General features: G+C 34.8%; 1 long non-coding RNA gene across 2 annotated transcripts; it reads left to right on the forward strand.

Moving 5' to 3' along the window:
- Window positions 1–8,953: 8,953 nt before the first annotated feature.
- LOC127871684 (uncharacterized) lies at window positions 8,954–11,911 on the forward strand. Of its 2 annotated transcripts, none has more exons than XR_008045503.1 (3): window positions 8,954–9,259; window positions 9,598–9,736; window positions 10,988–11,911. It is a non-coding gene; the product is annotated as an uncharacterized LOC127871684 (long non-coding RNA). The 2 variants fall into 2 exon arrangements; XR_008045504.1 differs by having other exon boundaries at window positions 8,959–9,171; window positions 10,988–11,909.
- The last annotated feature ends 3,516 nt before the right edge of the window (window positions 11,912–15,427 follow it).

Raw genomic sequence — 15,427 nt, forward strand, 5'->3', positions numbered from 1 at the left:
ATACAACATTCTCCGCCTGTTGATAAATGTACATGACACCAGCAAAGGCATGGTATTCTATTTTCAACATGTAGAATATGCACCTCCTGATGTCATCACATAAAGCCAACCAAGGCATAACATACTCCGCCTGACGTTATATGTTCATGACCACAGCAAAGGTATGGTATTCTATTGTCAACATATAAAACATGCTCCGCCTGTTGCTTAACGTTCATGACAACAGGCAAGGCATGATATTTTGTTGTCAAAATATAGAAAATGCTCTGTCTGTTGTATTATGCTCATGACAACAGCAAAGGCATGGTATTCGTTTATCAACATATACAACATGCTCTGCCTGTTGTTATATGTTCATGGCAAACGTCAATGCAGGATATTATTTGGTCAGCATATAGAACATGCTCCGCCTGTTGTTATGCGTTCATAACAACAGGCCATGCACATTATTATATTGTTTACATATAGAACATTCTCTTACTGTTGTTATATATTCATGACAGCAGTCAAGGCAGGGTATTCTATTGCTTCCATATAGACCATGCTACGCCTGTTGCTATATGTTCATTACAACAGTCAAGACATGGTATTCCAGTGTTAACATATAGAACATGCTCTGCCTGTTGTTATATGTTCATTACATCAGTCCTAGGCATATTACGCTATTATCAACGTATACAACATGCTCTGCCTGCTGTTATATGCTCATGACAACACGGTAAAGGCAGGGTTTCCTATTGTCAACTTATAAAACATGCTCTGCCTGTTGCTATACGTTCGTGAGAACAGGCAATGCAGAATATTATATTGTCAACATATAGAACATGCTTTTCCTGTAGTCACATGTTTATTACAACAGCCAAGGCATGGTTATCTATCATCAACATATGGAACATGCTCCGCCTGTTGTTATGCGTTGATAACAATAGTCAATGCATAGTATTATATTGTTAACATATAGAACATGCTCTTAATGTTGTAATATGTTTATGACAACAGTCAAGACATGGTATTCCATTGTTAACATATAGAACATGCTCTGCCTGTTGTTATATGTTCATTACAACAGTCTAGGCATGGTACGCTATTATCAATTATACAGCATGCTCTGCCTGTTGTCATATGTTCATGACAACGGTTAAGGCACGGTTTCCTATTGTCAACATATAAAACATGCTCCGCCTGTTGGTATGCGTTCATAACAATAGGCCATGCATAGTATTATATTGTTTACATATATAACATTCTCTTACTGTTGTTATATATTCATGACAGCAGTCAATGCAGTGTATTCTATTGCTGCCATAAAGACCATGCTACGCCTGTTGTTATATGTTCATTACAACAGTCAAGACATGGTATTCCATTTTTATGTCCCCCACTTTAGTAGTGGGGGACATATTGTTTTTGCCCTGTCTGTTGGTTGGTTGGTCTGTTGGTTGGTCTGTTTGCGCCAACTTTAACATTTTGCAATAACTTTTGCCATATTGAATATAGCAACTTGATATTTGGCATGCATGTGTATCTCATGGAGCTGCACATTTTGAGTGGTGAAAGGTCAAGGTCATCCTTCAAGGTCAGAGGTCACATATATGTGGCCCAAATCGCTTATTTTATGAATACTTTTGCAATATTGAAGATAGCAACTTGATATTTGGCATGCATGTGTTTCTCATGGAGCTGCACATTTTGAGTGGTGAAAGGTCAAGGTTATCCTTCAAGGTCAGAGGTCAAAAATATGTGGCCCAAATCGCTTATTTTATTAATCTTTTTGCAATATTGCAGATAGCAACTTGATATTTGGCATGCATGTGTATCTCATGGAGCTGCACATTTTGAGTGGTGAAAGGTCAAGGTCATCCTTCAAGGTCAAATATATGGGTCAAAATTGCTCATGTAATGTCACTTCTGCAATATTGAAGCTAGCAATTTTATATATGAAATGCAGGTGTATCTCATAGAGCTGCACATTTTGAGTGGTGAAGGGTCAAGGTCAAGGTCATCCTTCAAGGTCAAACATCATATAGGGGGATATTGTGTTTCACAAACGCATCTTGTTAACATATAGAACATGCTCTGCCTGTTATTATATGTTCATTACAACAGTCTAGGCATGGTACGCTATTATCAACTTATAAAACATGCTCTGCCTGTTGATATATGTTCATGACAACGGTAAAGGCACGGTTTCCTGATGGCAACATATAAAACATGCTCTGCCTGTTGTAATACGTTCATTAGAACAGGAAAGGCAGATTATTATATTGTCAACATATAGAACATGCTTTTCCTGTTGTTACATGTTTATTACAACAGCCAAGGCATGGTATTCTATCATCAACATATGGAACATGCTCTGCCTGTTGTTATGCGTTCATAACAACAGTTAATGCATAGTATTTTATGGTTATCATATTTAACATGCTCTTAATGTTGTTAGATGTTTATGACAAATGTCAATGCAGGAAATTTTATTGTTGACATATAGACTGTGACACGTCTGTTGTTATATGTTCATGACAACAGTCAATACATGGTATTCTGTTGTCAACATATTTTCTTGCCATGAGAAAAGTTCATTCCACCATCGCGCGAAAAATGCAACCGAAACCATGTGCATTTCACACAGCTATTAAAATAAACCAGGCTATACTTTGACCGCTTTATTTATAGACATAAATTTCCAGAATCTATTTTAAGTACCTCGTTGACGCATGCGCATAACATTACCATGCCTCGCCCGTTGTAGTTGTCCGCCTCCCTTTTTATTATGGTTTTAACATGGTACCATTTTAGTGTTCGTGTGTCGTATCAATAGATATATTCGCAGGACATTAACATGGAACCAATATAATGATTCGACTAACTAATACCCAAGAAATATGTAACATCCGGTGGGACTCGAACCCGCAGTCGCCAGCTTAGGAGGCCGGTGTCTTATCCATGAAGTCACGGAGGCATTGACACGATCGAATAACAGTGTGACTACATTTGTTTTGTTCATATATACGAAAAGCATGAGCGTTGACTTAAGAAGGTACGCAGTACCTCGAGTATCTCCCTTTTCACATGGTTGTGCAGTGTACACTGTACATTATTAATTATATTATTACGTGTACGCTACTTACTACCATATACGTGTTTATTTAGTTGAAAAAAATCATAAAACGAAAAATGCGTCGGTGTGCAATAAATATGCTTTAAAGATAGCATGTTAGATACTGGAACAATATTGTATGAAAACGTATTGAAAACCACCCGTAACATGACTATTTCACAAAACATCCATCTTATGCAAAGTGTTGTGTAGATGGGCTATCGGGGCCTTTTTTATGTTATGCTGTGTAGGCCGTTACCGCTTTGTTGCGTGCATCTGTATTTCAAAGTTTATGAGGACTGCTGGAAAGGAACTCATCAGCAAATTTTGACATACAAGAAGAATATATTGACCATCTATGTTACTTGTGATTAGTGTCTGTTTTACAAGAGCTCTGCAGGAAGGCAACTTGAACCCTGAGATTGGACTATTTTACTGGTAGGCCATATCAGAACTAGCCGCGTGTGGTCCCATGGCTTTTAAGAGAAGTGCCCAATTTATGTTTCAATGACGAATATAAACGTACGCTGAACAGGAATTTAACGAAGGAGATTGTTCATTATTTATATTTTAATGTTATTGTTATTGTTGTTTCTTACTGTGCTTTGTTTTGTCGTCACAGCTGATAAAATCCCACATGTTAGGTATCTTAATTAACACAATAGCTAACATTCACGGAGACATGGAATCAGTATTCTAATGTACATGAATATTAGAACAGAGAATATTGACGACTTGATCATTGTGTCTCAGTTATACGACCTACACGGTCTTCGGACTATTTTTTAGTGTGAGGTTTGTGGTGTCTGAAATAAAGTTCTTTTTGTGTTGGCAGATTAGAAGGTCCCCAAAACAACAACACGCCATAACGAAACATATACACGGCGATACGGCAAATAAAATAGTACCTGTCGCGTCGACAATACCATTAATGAAAACAAAGAGCGCAAATAGCACATGTTTGTACCCACCAGAACGGCAACAATCCACAGCAGTGATATCGTAAATATTGATATAATAGTGTCATTTATGCCGATGAGTACTCAAACTTTGGGCTTAGACCTCTTGGGAAAGAATTTTTGTCAAAGTCCACAGTGGGGCATGACACATACAGCCAATTGTATTTGCAGCTCAGACTCAGCACACAGTTGTGCGATACAAGCTTGTGTAAATATCACTCCTTGTCACGATTAAGTTACCTGTTGTATACGATGTAATTCCCTATATGAATATTTTTTGACGGGTTGTTTTATTTCGAACAAATTTATGCACCACGATCCACGTAGCCTAATCGAGATAATTACGTAACAATACTTTATCATCCATGACTTCTCGGTTGCTGAAGCCCACTCTAGTACCACCACAATAAACATACACTCCGATGTTCCCTTCCAGTCAGCCGTTGGATTTTCCATGCCGACACCCATACTGTTATATACAATGTGTCTGTAGCTGTCTTGTGGAAATACGCATGCGTTATGTAAGCATTTTTAACAAGTTCTACAATTGCAAGTCGTTCAAATCATGTATACGGTGCACATTTCTTAACTGTATAGCATTTTGGTAAAATGAAAGGCTCGAATATGGCGTTGCCGATAAAGTGTAATTACAAATTAAAATGAATATCAATAATTTGTATTAATGTTTTTATGTTAAATATGTTTGACAATATTGTAAAGGCAAACACTGCATACATCATATATTTAAACATTTATTAAAGATGTATTCGATTCAAATAAAATACAATATCATGTTAAACCTGCGGCGGGACTCCAATCCGCAACATCCGGCTTAGGAGGCAGGTGCCTCATCCATTAGGCCACCGAAAAGTAACACAGAGTCTTTTAATCTATTTTAAGTTGCTATGCTATGCTGTGAAATGTTTACATTTTCCTTTCCCAATTTTTTATCATTTCGGATTAATAATACATTCATACTTAATGTGACTTTTAAATTTTTGTTTGTTGTAGTAACCTTTAATTTTTTAATCAATCCAAATTTATCTGTGATATGACGATCATAATTGATACATTTGTGTCCATTGATCTGAATCTCAGTATTATATTTCATGTATTTATTATAATAAAACATAGTATTTAGTATTAATTTATTACTAGTGCCTCTCTACTTCGTGCCACCAACAATCATGGACCACAATGGAAATAAGGGATATTGCTCTTTTTGTGTAATCCTTGGCGTTAGTGTGCATGCCATAGTGCATTCTATGCATGTACTTTTCAATTATGATTGTTTTTACTTCATATTGTTTTATGTACATGTTGTTTCAAGGCATGTGTGTATGTATGCTATCTCCGAAATAAATATATATATATATATATATATATAATGATTAAATAACACATTAACATTGTCAATACATTTGTTTTGATTCATATGATTTTTAACCTTAAAAAGCAGCGTTACCTCAAGTATCTCCCTTTTTATGATTGTCCATTGTATATTGTAGCAATATCAAAACGTTTTTAGCTCACCTGTCACGAAGTGACATGGTGAGCTTATGTGACCGTGTGATGTCCGGCGTCCGTATGTGCGTGCGTGTGTGTGTGCGTGTGTCCGTCAACAATTTGTTTGTGTAGACAGTAGAGGTCACAGTTTTCATCCAACCTTTATGAAATTTGGTCAGAATGTTTATCTTGATAAAATCTGGGTTGGGATTGTATTTGGGTCATCTGGGGTCAAAAACTAGGTCACAAGGTCAAATAATAGAAAAACCCTGTGTAGACAATAGAGGTCACATTTTTCGTCCAATCTTTATGAAATTTGGTCAGAATGTTTATCTTGAAGAAATCTGGGTTGGGATTTATTTGGGTCATCTAGGGTCAACAACAAGGTCACAAGGTCAAATAATAGAAAAACCTTGTGTAGACAATAGAGGTCACATTTTTCACCCAATCTTTATGAAATTTGGTCAGAATGTTTGTCTTGATGAAATCTGGGTTGGGATTGTATATGGGTCATCTGAGGTCAAAAACTAGGTCACTAGGTCAAATAATAGAAAAACCTTTAACAGCATAATTAATTGTTTTTTTTAAATCAGATTAAAGAGAATAACATTTTCTTTATTATGGTTTTTATTTCATGAAAATCCATAAAGGATACGTGTTATTAATCGTTGCTTAATTATTGAACAATGCGGATTATCGGTATTGATTTTTTTCCTGACAAATGCCGTCCCAGATATCAAACTTTTTCAGCTGTACACTGTGCATTAATACATCGCCGTGTTATTGACCTGAAAAATTGATACGCAGTCGGCATTAACACCGATCAGAACCGCTCATCGAGACAAAGGAATATTACTGGTGTGAAAACAAAACAATGGTGTAATCGTACATCGTTACGGCTTAAATAAACAATTACATCTGATTTCATGAGAAAAATCACAAAAGCCCGTCGGTCCACACCAATCAACTTTCTATATGGTGAACTACGACGCTACCCTTTAAGCATTAATATTAAAACAAAAATGATCTCCTTTTGGACTAGACTCATTACAGGCAAAGAAAACAAAATATCTTTACTAACTTACCAACATATGTTGTCACAACCAAATTTAAATTTTAAATGGTTAAATAAAATTAAAGAAATCCTTACATCTGTTGGAAGACCAGACATCTGGCAAAACCAAACACAAATTACACAAAACAACATCCACATACAAATAAAACAAACACTAATTGATCAATTTAAGCAATCATGGAACGCTGAACTACAAATAAGCAACAAAGGGCGCATCTACAGCAGTTTTAAAAGAAACCATGAGTTTGAGCCTTTCCTGATTAAAACGCATCCCGATGAGTCCCAAAGTATCTTTAAATTCCGTACTGCCAACCACCTCCTCCCTGTAGAAACTGGCCGCTATGAAGGCATCCCATTCCATGATCGCCTATGCAACCTATGTAATACACACGAAATAGCTACTGAAAAACACTATTTAATTACATGCCGCCCTTATTTTGATAACGAACGGCATCGATATTTAGGTAACCAAATAGAAAGGCATGCAACATTTAACGAAATTATGACGCCGTCATCAATAGTAGCAATGAAAGAGCTTTCGAAATTCAGCACAATTATAATGAAGAAATTTATCAGGCATTAAACTATTGCATTGAGTTTTAATTCTTCGAACAACAACTACAACAAAACGCCAATGCCTCCGAACTCACTTACTTTAATTATTCACGATGCAAGTTTATCGAACGCCTATAACTTTAAAGCATGCTATATTACTTACTCTCCAACTGTTAAATGGCTTACCTCAATTCGCGGGTGATACCCAATTAATTTTGCACCGACATCTGTTAAAAACACGCGTCTGTCCAAACCGATAATATTCATACGAGGTGATCCATAACTTTTAACTGTACACGGGCTCAAACTAGGTCGCAAAGACTCGTTTGATAAATACTGCAGTAGTGCTATGACGTCACCTGTGTTTTACTCTAGTCTGCTAAAGAGGCTATTATACGGAATGATCCGCATCGATTCTATAAACATTTACAAGTATAATCTATGTAGACGTACCATACACCAGTAAATAAAACACTGTTATTGATCCCGTTAATAATTGTGTGATGTATCTTCTCTGATGTACAATGAATAGCATTTATGTATGTATACTTACATTATCTATTGTTAAATTATTTCTAACATTATGTTGATGTATATTATCAATGACTATGACAATGCTTATATTCCTGAGATTGTAAATATGAATATTTTGATTATGATATTGTTTCATGTTAATGATGATGATGTATATGATTATTCTGTGCATGCATGATTCTTATGCGTATTATTATCAATATCATTATTATTATTATAATCATTATCATTATTATTTTATTATTATTATTTAATTACTATTATTATTACTAAATTATTGTTTAAGCACAAATGCTATTCTTGAAAACCAATGTTAACTTTTATCTCTCCCATTTTGCGAACTTAATTTAAAACTTACAAACAATCAATGTAACTGTTAAAACTGTTAAGTGATTGAAACTGCTTATATTAATATGACTTCCCCCTACACCAAAATGTCCCACACTTGAACCGGAAACAAAATATGTATTTTGTTCTGTGTATATTATATGTTCCCCATGTTGTATCTATGTATACCTGGGAGTAATAAAGTATTGTTCTGTTCTGTTCTGATTAAAGATTGCTGCCGATTTAAATCAATTTGAGTAAAAACCGTTAGCGAATTATCAACTTAGTCACACAATAAACGTAAGTAAAGAAGTTGATAATTGATATTAATTTCGAGAAGTTCGTAATGTTGTAATGATTAAAGGCTAAATGTGTTACAATTGTGAATGATGATAGATGAACGGGTATAAAACACTTGACATTTTCGGGTATAACGTGTCGGAAATTGTGACTGTTATTATGGCGACCATAGGCAATAAGCGTCCTTTGGACGAAGCTTATGACCCGGTCTAAAAAAATCAAATCTGATAATAGATAAGCTAAAGAAACTTCAGCGTACAGTTTATATAGTATTGACATACCTGTACGCTGAAGCCAGCCCCGTGTCAAAAGTCAACCAATGGGGACCGTTTCAATAAGCTCTCGTAAGTATGTTACGACTCGTAAACCAGTTGCGATTATCGCAACTTGCCATTTTGCGTTTCAATAAACTTTCGCAACTTACGATATCGTAGAATTTTCTCGTAAGTCTACGAGACGTAAGAAGCAGTCGTAGTTACGTCGAAAACAAAATGGACGCCGCGTATGTTGTGCATATAGACGCCGAATAAGAAGCTTTTGACTCCGTCTTTTTATCGACGACAATACAGAGGAAGTAAACATGTTGTTTTGTATCCCTTGATTACTTTCTGCAAAATATTTAACGTTGGAATCAATATGTCAGTTACTGCCCTTTGTTTATATTCGATAAGGATGAATAAATCAAAATAAATTGCAATTTATCATACGTGAAAACCCTATGTGTTTATTATGTGTGTGATTCAATTATATTGTTCAACAGCAGTTGAAGTATATGCGCTTCCCGCCGCTCAAATTATTGTGCAATGATTAATTTTGCTGTAAGTTTTTATCTCCATTGCAATTTGCATGTGATTTCGGAAGTTTTTTTGTTCGGATAAGTACTCAATGGAGCCTTGTTTTTTATTGGTAAATGTTTGTTATCAACGCTATACAACTCGTTACAATCTATTCCTTTTATTTGTATTATGCTTATTTAATATTCTGTCAGAACGATACATGCATTGCTAAATTATGTTGGATTGTAAAATGTGCCCAGTTAGGCAACTGTTAGCCTACATGTGTATCAAACCTTCAACCACAAAACACCAAAGTGATGATCATCATGAAATAACAAATCAATTACTGAGTTATCAAAATATCTTGTTGTTCTTGAACACACATACACAACAGTAACATATTATAGTATTTTCATTACATTAGAAGACTAGTATTATTCACTTTTTCATATTGTACTACACCAACAGGTACTCATCACTGACATCAGTTAAAGATTTTTGACCAAAGGAAACATCTATTCCAAGCTGGCAGATCTTCATGGAATCAGCAGATCATCTTTCGTTAATTGACATGCCTTCACGAGTTCAATCAGCAAACATATGATCGGTAAATGTCTTTATTTCTATAATCAATTACTCAATCATGATTTTAAACTGTTGTAGAAAAAATGTTATCTATTTAAATACATCATGTCTTACATATAGGATCTGGCACGAGTTGTCATATCATACCATATTTCATTAAACGAGTAAAGGAATTTTGTATGTAAACGAGCCTTTGGCGAGCTTACTAATGAATTTCCTGGACGAGTTTAATAAAATATGGTACATGTATGATATGACAACGAGTGTGAGATCTTTTTTATCACATGCTTTTAAATGAGCAAATTAAATAAATATTAACGCAAACATAACAAGGGACAAAATTGTCACAAAACCAGGTTTTCATTGTGAAAAAAAAATCTGATAAAGGGAGAAAACTCAAACTGAACTTTTGAAATGAACAAACAAAATTAACCCCCTTTGTAAGTTTGTTTAAAAAAATTTATATTTTTAGTCGTGGCGACCTTGACATTGGAGATATTGACGTGATTCTTTCGTGCGACACACCGTCCCATGATGGTGAACAAATGTGCCAAATGATTTTTAAATCTCACAATGAATGACATAGTTATGGCCAGGACAAGCTCATTTATGGCCATTTTTGACCTTTGAACTCAAAGTGTGACCTTGACCTTGGAGATATCGACGTAATTATTTCGCGCGACACACCGTCCAATGATGGTGAACAAATGTGCCAAATGATTTTAAAATCTGACAATGAACGACATAGTTATGGCCCGGACAAGCTTGTTCCGCCCGCCCGCCAGCCAGCCCGCCCGCATTCGCCAATCTAATAACCAGTTTTTTCCTTCGGAAAACCTGGTTAATGATAAATCCCAAATGATGTTTACATTTCGTGGCATCATTTGACGTTGCAACGTCATTTCGGTTAAATAACAAAATGCGATTGGTCAATAAACGAAAACTAAGCCAATGAAAACGCTTAAAAAGTATATTACACATGTGTAACAGGGTATAGCATGTGATAAAATCTCATATAGATTTTGGTTCAAATAATTAAAGTTTAAATTATTTTTCATTTTACAGGGATGGTACAATCATAATTTATTTACTTTTCATCTTTTTTTATTCCTCATTTTTATTTGATACATAAACTATATGTGAATAAAAAATCAATAGATGATGAAAACTTGAGCACAGTAAATAAATGAAAATTTAAACACAGTTAATCAAATCATGTATATAAATGCTTTATCATGTACTGTTAATTTTAAACACATGATACATTCCATAGGTTTCCAGTCCGTGTACAACAACAAACTTGCATGAAGGTTGGATTCTGCCACAAGGCCCGGGAGCAGTGGATGGGACTCTCATACCCATAATACTGAATACGTTATATTACACACATGCAGTTGAACAAAGCAGGAACTCTTGAAGAAAAAAATGTGTATTTTTTTTTATTCGAACTTAAATGTAAAATATATATTTAATTTTAGCTCGACTATACCTTGAATGATAAGCTGTGTATAAAATTATGGTAAACATGCAACATCCTTATATCACTGTTTCTATTACATAGTTTAATTAAAAGCACTTATGTATTCAGGGTCATTATGTCATTGTGAGGTCACTGACCAAGTTGCTTATCTCTGACCTGCATTTAGCTTAATAATGCCCCTTTTGTACTTAAAATGTTCCACTTAAATTGTGTGTACAGCTACTCCATGTCCCTATATTTTCCACAGATAATCCTTCACATATGTCGTCAGATTTTTTTTAAATCATATAAATAATATTTCTTTGGGTCATTGTTATAACCACTACAAATATTTACTGTTGTTGCGAATAACGTTGTTAAAACTGTTTAAACTCGATGTTGTGTTAGTGAATCTTTAAGAGAAGAAGCTTCTTGAATAATGTCACTTTAGCTTCTTACTTCACAATCTTTTTGTTCAACATGTAATTAAATACACTTTAAATTATAAAGTGGATTGCAATACAGAGAACGCAGATGAAGCGCTTACATTTGTACTTAAAAAGAATGATGTTTGAAGTTGTCAGCATTTTTATGGTGAACATTTTGATTGTATGGCCCCAATGGAAAAAATACTTTGTTACTAATTTAAATTTTAGCAAACACCTAATAATGCTTTTAAGAATGAGTTATTTTGTTTCTAAAGTAAAAATATGTCCTAACCTAGAAAAGATACACTTTAAACATTTTATAAATTAAAAAGATGTACTTAAAACTCCACTGTCTAAGAAAAAGTGGATTATTTATAAAAAAGAAAAGAAAAATACACTTCCGAACATGAAAAAAAGGCTTCATCTGTTTCTAATTAATCAATGCAATAAAGTGTACTCTTTAGAAAATGCAGACAATTCGCTTAAACAAGTGCAGATAAAATGCAATTTTTAAGTGCATTTTGATAAAAAGCACATTTCATTTTCAAAAGGGTTACTGCTGATGCAGATATTAGAAACAATGATATGACACAATTTGAGATTCCAGTATTTCTTCATTATTCTAGGAACACCCTGTTATGTGAAGTTGGAATAAAACATCAATTTGGGAATAAACAGTGTTTTTTCAACACTGCAGTACATGCAGTTTAACCTGTTATTAATTTGTACAAAATATAAGTAAAATAGACACTATTGCATATATAATTGTATCATTTTAATTGATTTCACTGGGTTTTTAATTTGATTTTTTCTTAAAAATACAATGAAAATAATAAAAATACCATCACTGTTAAACATTAGAAAAGTACAAATAATACAAAAGTATACACAGTATTTAACAAAAATACATTCAGAGCATGAAATGAATTTCTATATGCAAGTATCTATTTTACTTATAATTTTGTCAAATAAATAAACACAATAGGAAAAAAAGCACATTATAATTGTTGAAAATATGTTATATTCCAACTTCACATAGTATCACTGTGTATAATTTAACATTACAGTTTTATATTGAACTGGATGGGTAGCTATATTTTGAAATAATAGCAATACAAAATGCATTTTGTCAACCATAAGTAAACCATTTTAGGACTACTGCTCATAAATAGGCGTTGGTACATGTATCAGGGATCATATTTTTTTCGGTTTTGTCGGTCCTAGACCGATTGGGGTCATGAAAAGACCGATTGAAAATCCCAAACAGTCGGTCCGATTCTGTTTGCTATTAATAATCCCATGTCATGAAATCGATTACACAGTGTACATGCTAACACTCCCTAATGACATTCTTATCTCGATTAGATGTGATAAACCATTCGCTGCAGTCTCTAAACCGGTCAGGGCCGGTTTATTGCACGTCAGACCAAGAATCAAAAACTTGTGAACAGCGGATTAAAGACGCATCCGAAAAGACGCGTCTGAATTCACGCGCTGTAACTAAACGAAACATGCCGATACATTTTCCTCCAGCGTAATTATCCGGTATAATTATGAATGAAAGTCGCGGATCTGATCGACAGAACAGCCGAAAGTTATTTTTATGGGCGGAACTTCACATAAAATAGTACACAAGAAAAATAATATACATTGAATAAATCTTTAGTAAAACCGTGTTAGAATAGAAATAATTCGTGTACATTATACTTTGTTGTTGAATAACTCACGACCGGAAAATTAGATGCGTGGTTTCAAATGCTTCGCTCTCGTGATTATATCCCTAAGCATCTAAACTATCGGACGTGGGTTATTTGACAACAAATTATTTCTTAATTATTTGGTTTGTTGTTGTCAGTAGCCAACCTACGCACAGACATTTGTTTGGTTCAGTTCATGTTTGTAAGATATTATCGAGTCGACAACAATTTAAAACATCGGTATATACTTACACAGGTTAATAATATTGACAACGATGAAAAAAGTCTGATAAAACAGCACACGAAACAACAATGAAATACCAAATGATAAAACCAGTTGAGAAAACTCGTTTCCTTTATAAAAAAAAGGGAATTTTACTTGTACATGTATTATACCACCTTAATGAATGGCAAAATCAATGGTATATATTTTAACGTAATTTGTCATGATTTCGGATACACATTTTCGGATACTTTTCCCAATTTATATCCGGACCGATTGATGTTGCGGGAAAATATGATCCCTGACATGTATGTATATGAAAATGTAATTAATGCAAATTTAATACACTTGTGTGTACTTTTTCAGTTTTGTTTATTCCAAAAAGTTAATTAAATTATTTGAAAATATACTATTATTTTCTGATGAAGTGCATTTTTCACAAGGAGAAATAAAAAAATTTAATATACAAAAATGAATGTATGCAGGAAACATGCAGGAAAAACAAAAAATGTGTTTGTCGGAAACACTATGTCCCCTTCTGTGCCACTTTGATTTTGTATGCTCCCCCAAAAAAATTTGGAGGAGCATATATAGTCGCCGCTTCGTCTGTCCGTCCGTCCGTGTACAATTTTTGTCCGGGCTATTTCTCAGCAACTAATGACCGGAATTCAATGAAACTTTATGGGAAGCTTCACTACCAAAAGGAGATGTGCATATTATCAGCGGGTTCTGGTCGGATGATTTTTCACAGAGTTATGGCCCTTTGAAATTTTATATATAAATATTCTTGTCCCCCCAACTACTGTGCCCTCAAGACGTTTCCTTTTATCTGAATATATAGTGCAATATTGTGACCAAAAAAACCTTTGGGGAGCATCATCCGTCTCGGACGGTTTCTTGTTTTTACCTTTGACCTTGTAAGATGACCTTGACCTTTCACCACTCAAAATGTGCGGCTCCATGAGATACACATGCATGCCGAATATGAAGTTGTACCTTCAATATTGCAAAAGTTATGGCAAAATGTTAAAGTTGGAGCAAACAAACCAACAGATAGACAGGGCAAAAACAATATGCCCCCCACTATAGTGGTGGGGGACATTAAAAATTATGTTAAAAGTATATTATTTTTTTGCATGTCAAGTTTATTTACATGATCATTAAACACAGACGAATATGGTGCAAATACCCTACATTTCATTTGTCAAGACCTTTTTGTGTTGGAGTTTAAAAGGCAACATAGTGACTGTAATTTAGGAACAGTTATGAGGCTTGATTGGTCATTTACAGCTCAGGTACTACTTACATCAGAGGCGTATCCAGAAAATTGTCAGAGGGGAGGGGGGGCTCAACAGGGGAGGGTGCGGGAGGGGTATCCCCTTCCGTCGTCGAATTTTTTTGAAATTGCACCTTAAAATGATGCGATTTCCTGCTATCTAATCAGCATTTTGCATGATAAAAATGCATGTAAAACAAATAAGAACTTGAGTTCACACATCTAGTGACACACGGACAGACAGACACACAGGGGTAAATCAAATGTCTCTCAAACCACTAAAGTGGTGGGAGACATTATCTTTATCCATAACTTTTTTAACAGAGTTAGATGGGTGGACTTCCTATTTAACCTTGTTGGATATCCTACTAGGTCAACTTAGGTACAACATTAAAATGTTTATGTCCATGTCCCTATGAATGGAAAGCAGGCACACAGCGGAGAACCTGTCCTGACACATTGATGATCTTAGTTTTGTCTTAACAAGTCCTTGTGCACTGATACTCCTTTCACACTCGCATGATGTGACAGGGAACACACATGATATGGACAAAACAGTGTAAATGATGGGGTATAGCTGGGAATCACAATGTGCAACAGAGCCCTGAAGGGTGGTAGGTGGGTTGGGTA

The sequence above is a fragment of the Dreissena polymorpha genome, chromosome 3 (assembly GCF_020536995.1).
Source record: "Dreissena polymorpha isolate Duluth1 chromosome 3, UMN_Dpol_1.0, whole genome shotgun sequence".
NCBI classification, from domain to species: Eukaryota; Metazoa; Mollusca; class Bivalvia; order Myida; family Dreissenidae; genus Dreissena; species Dreissena polymorpha.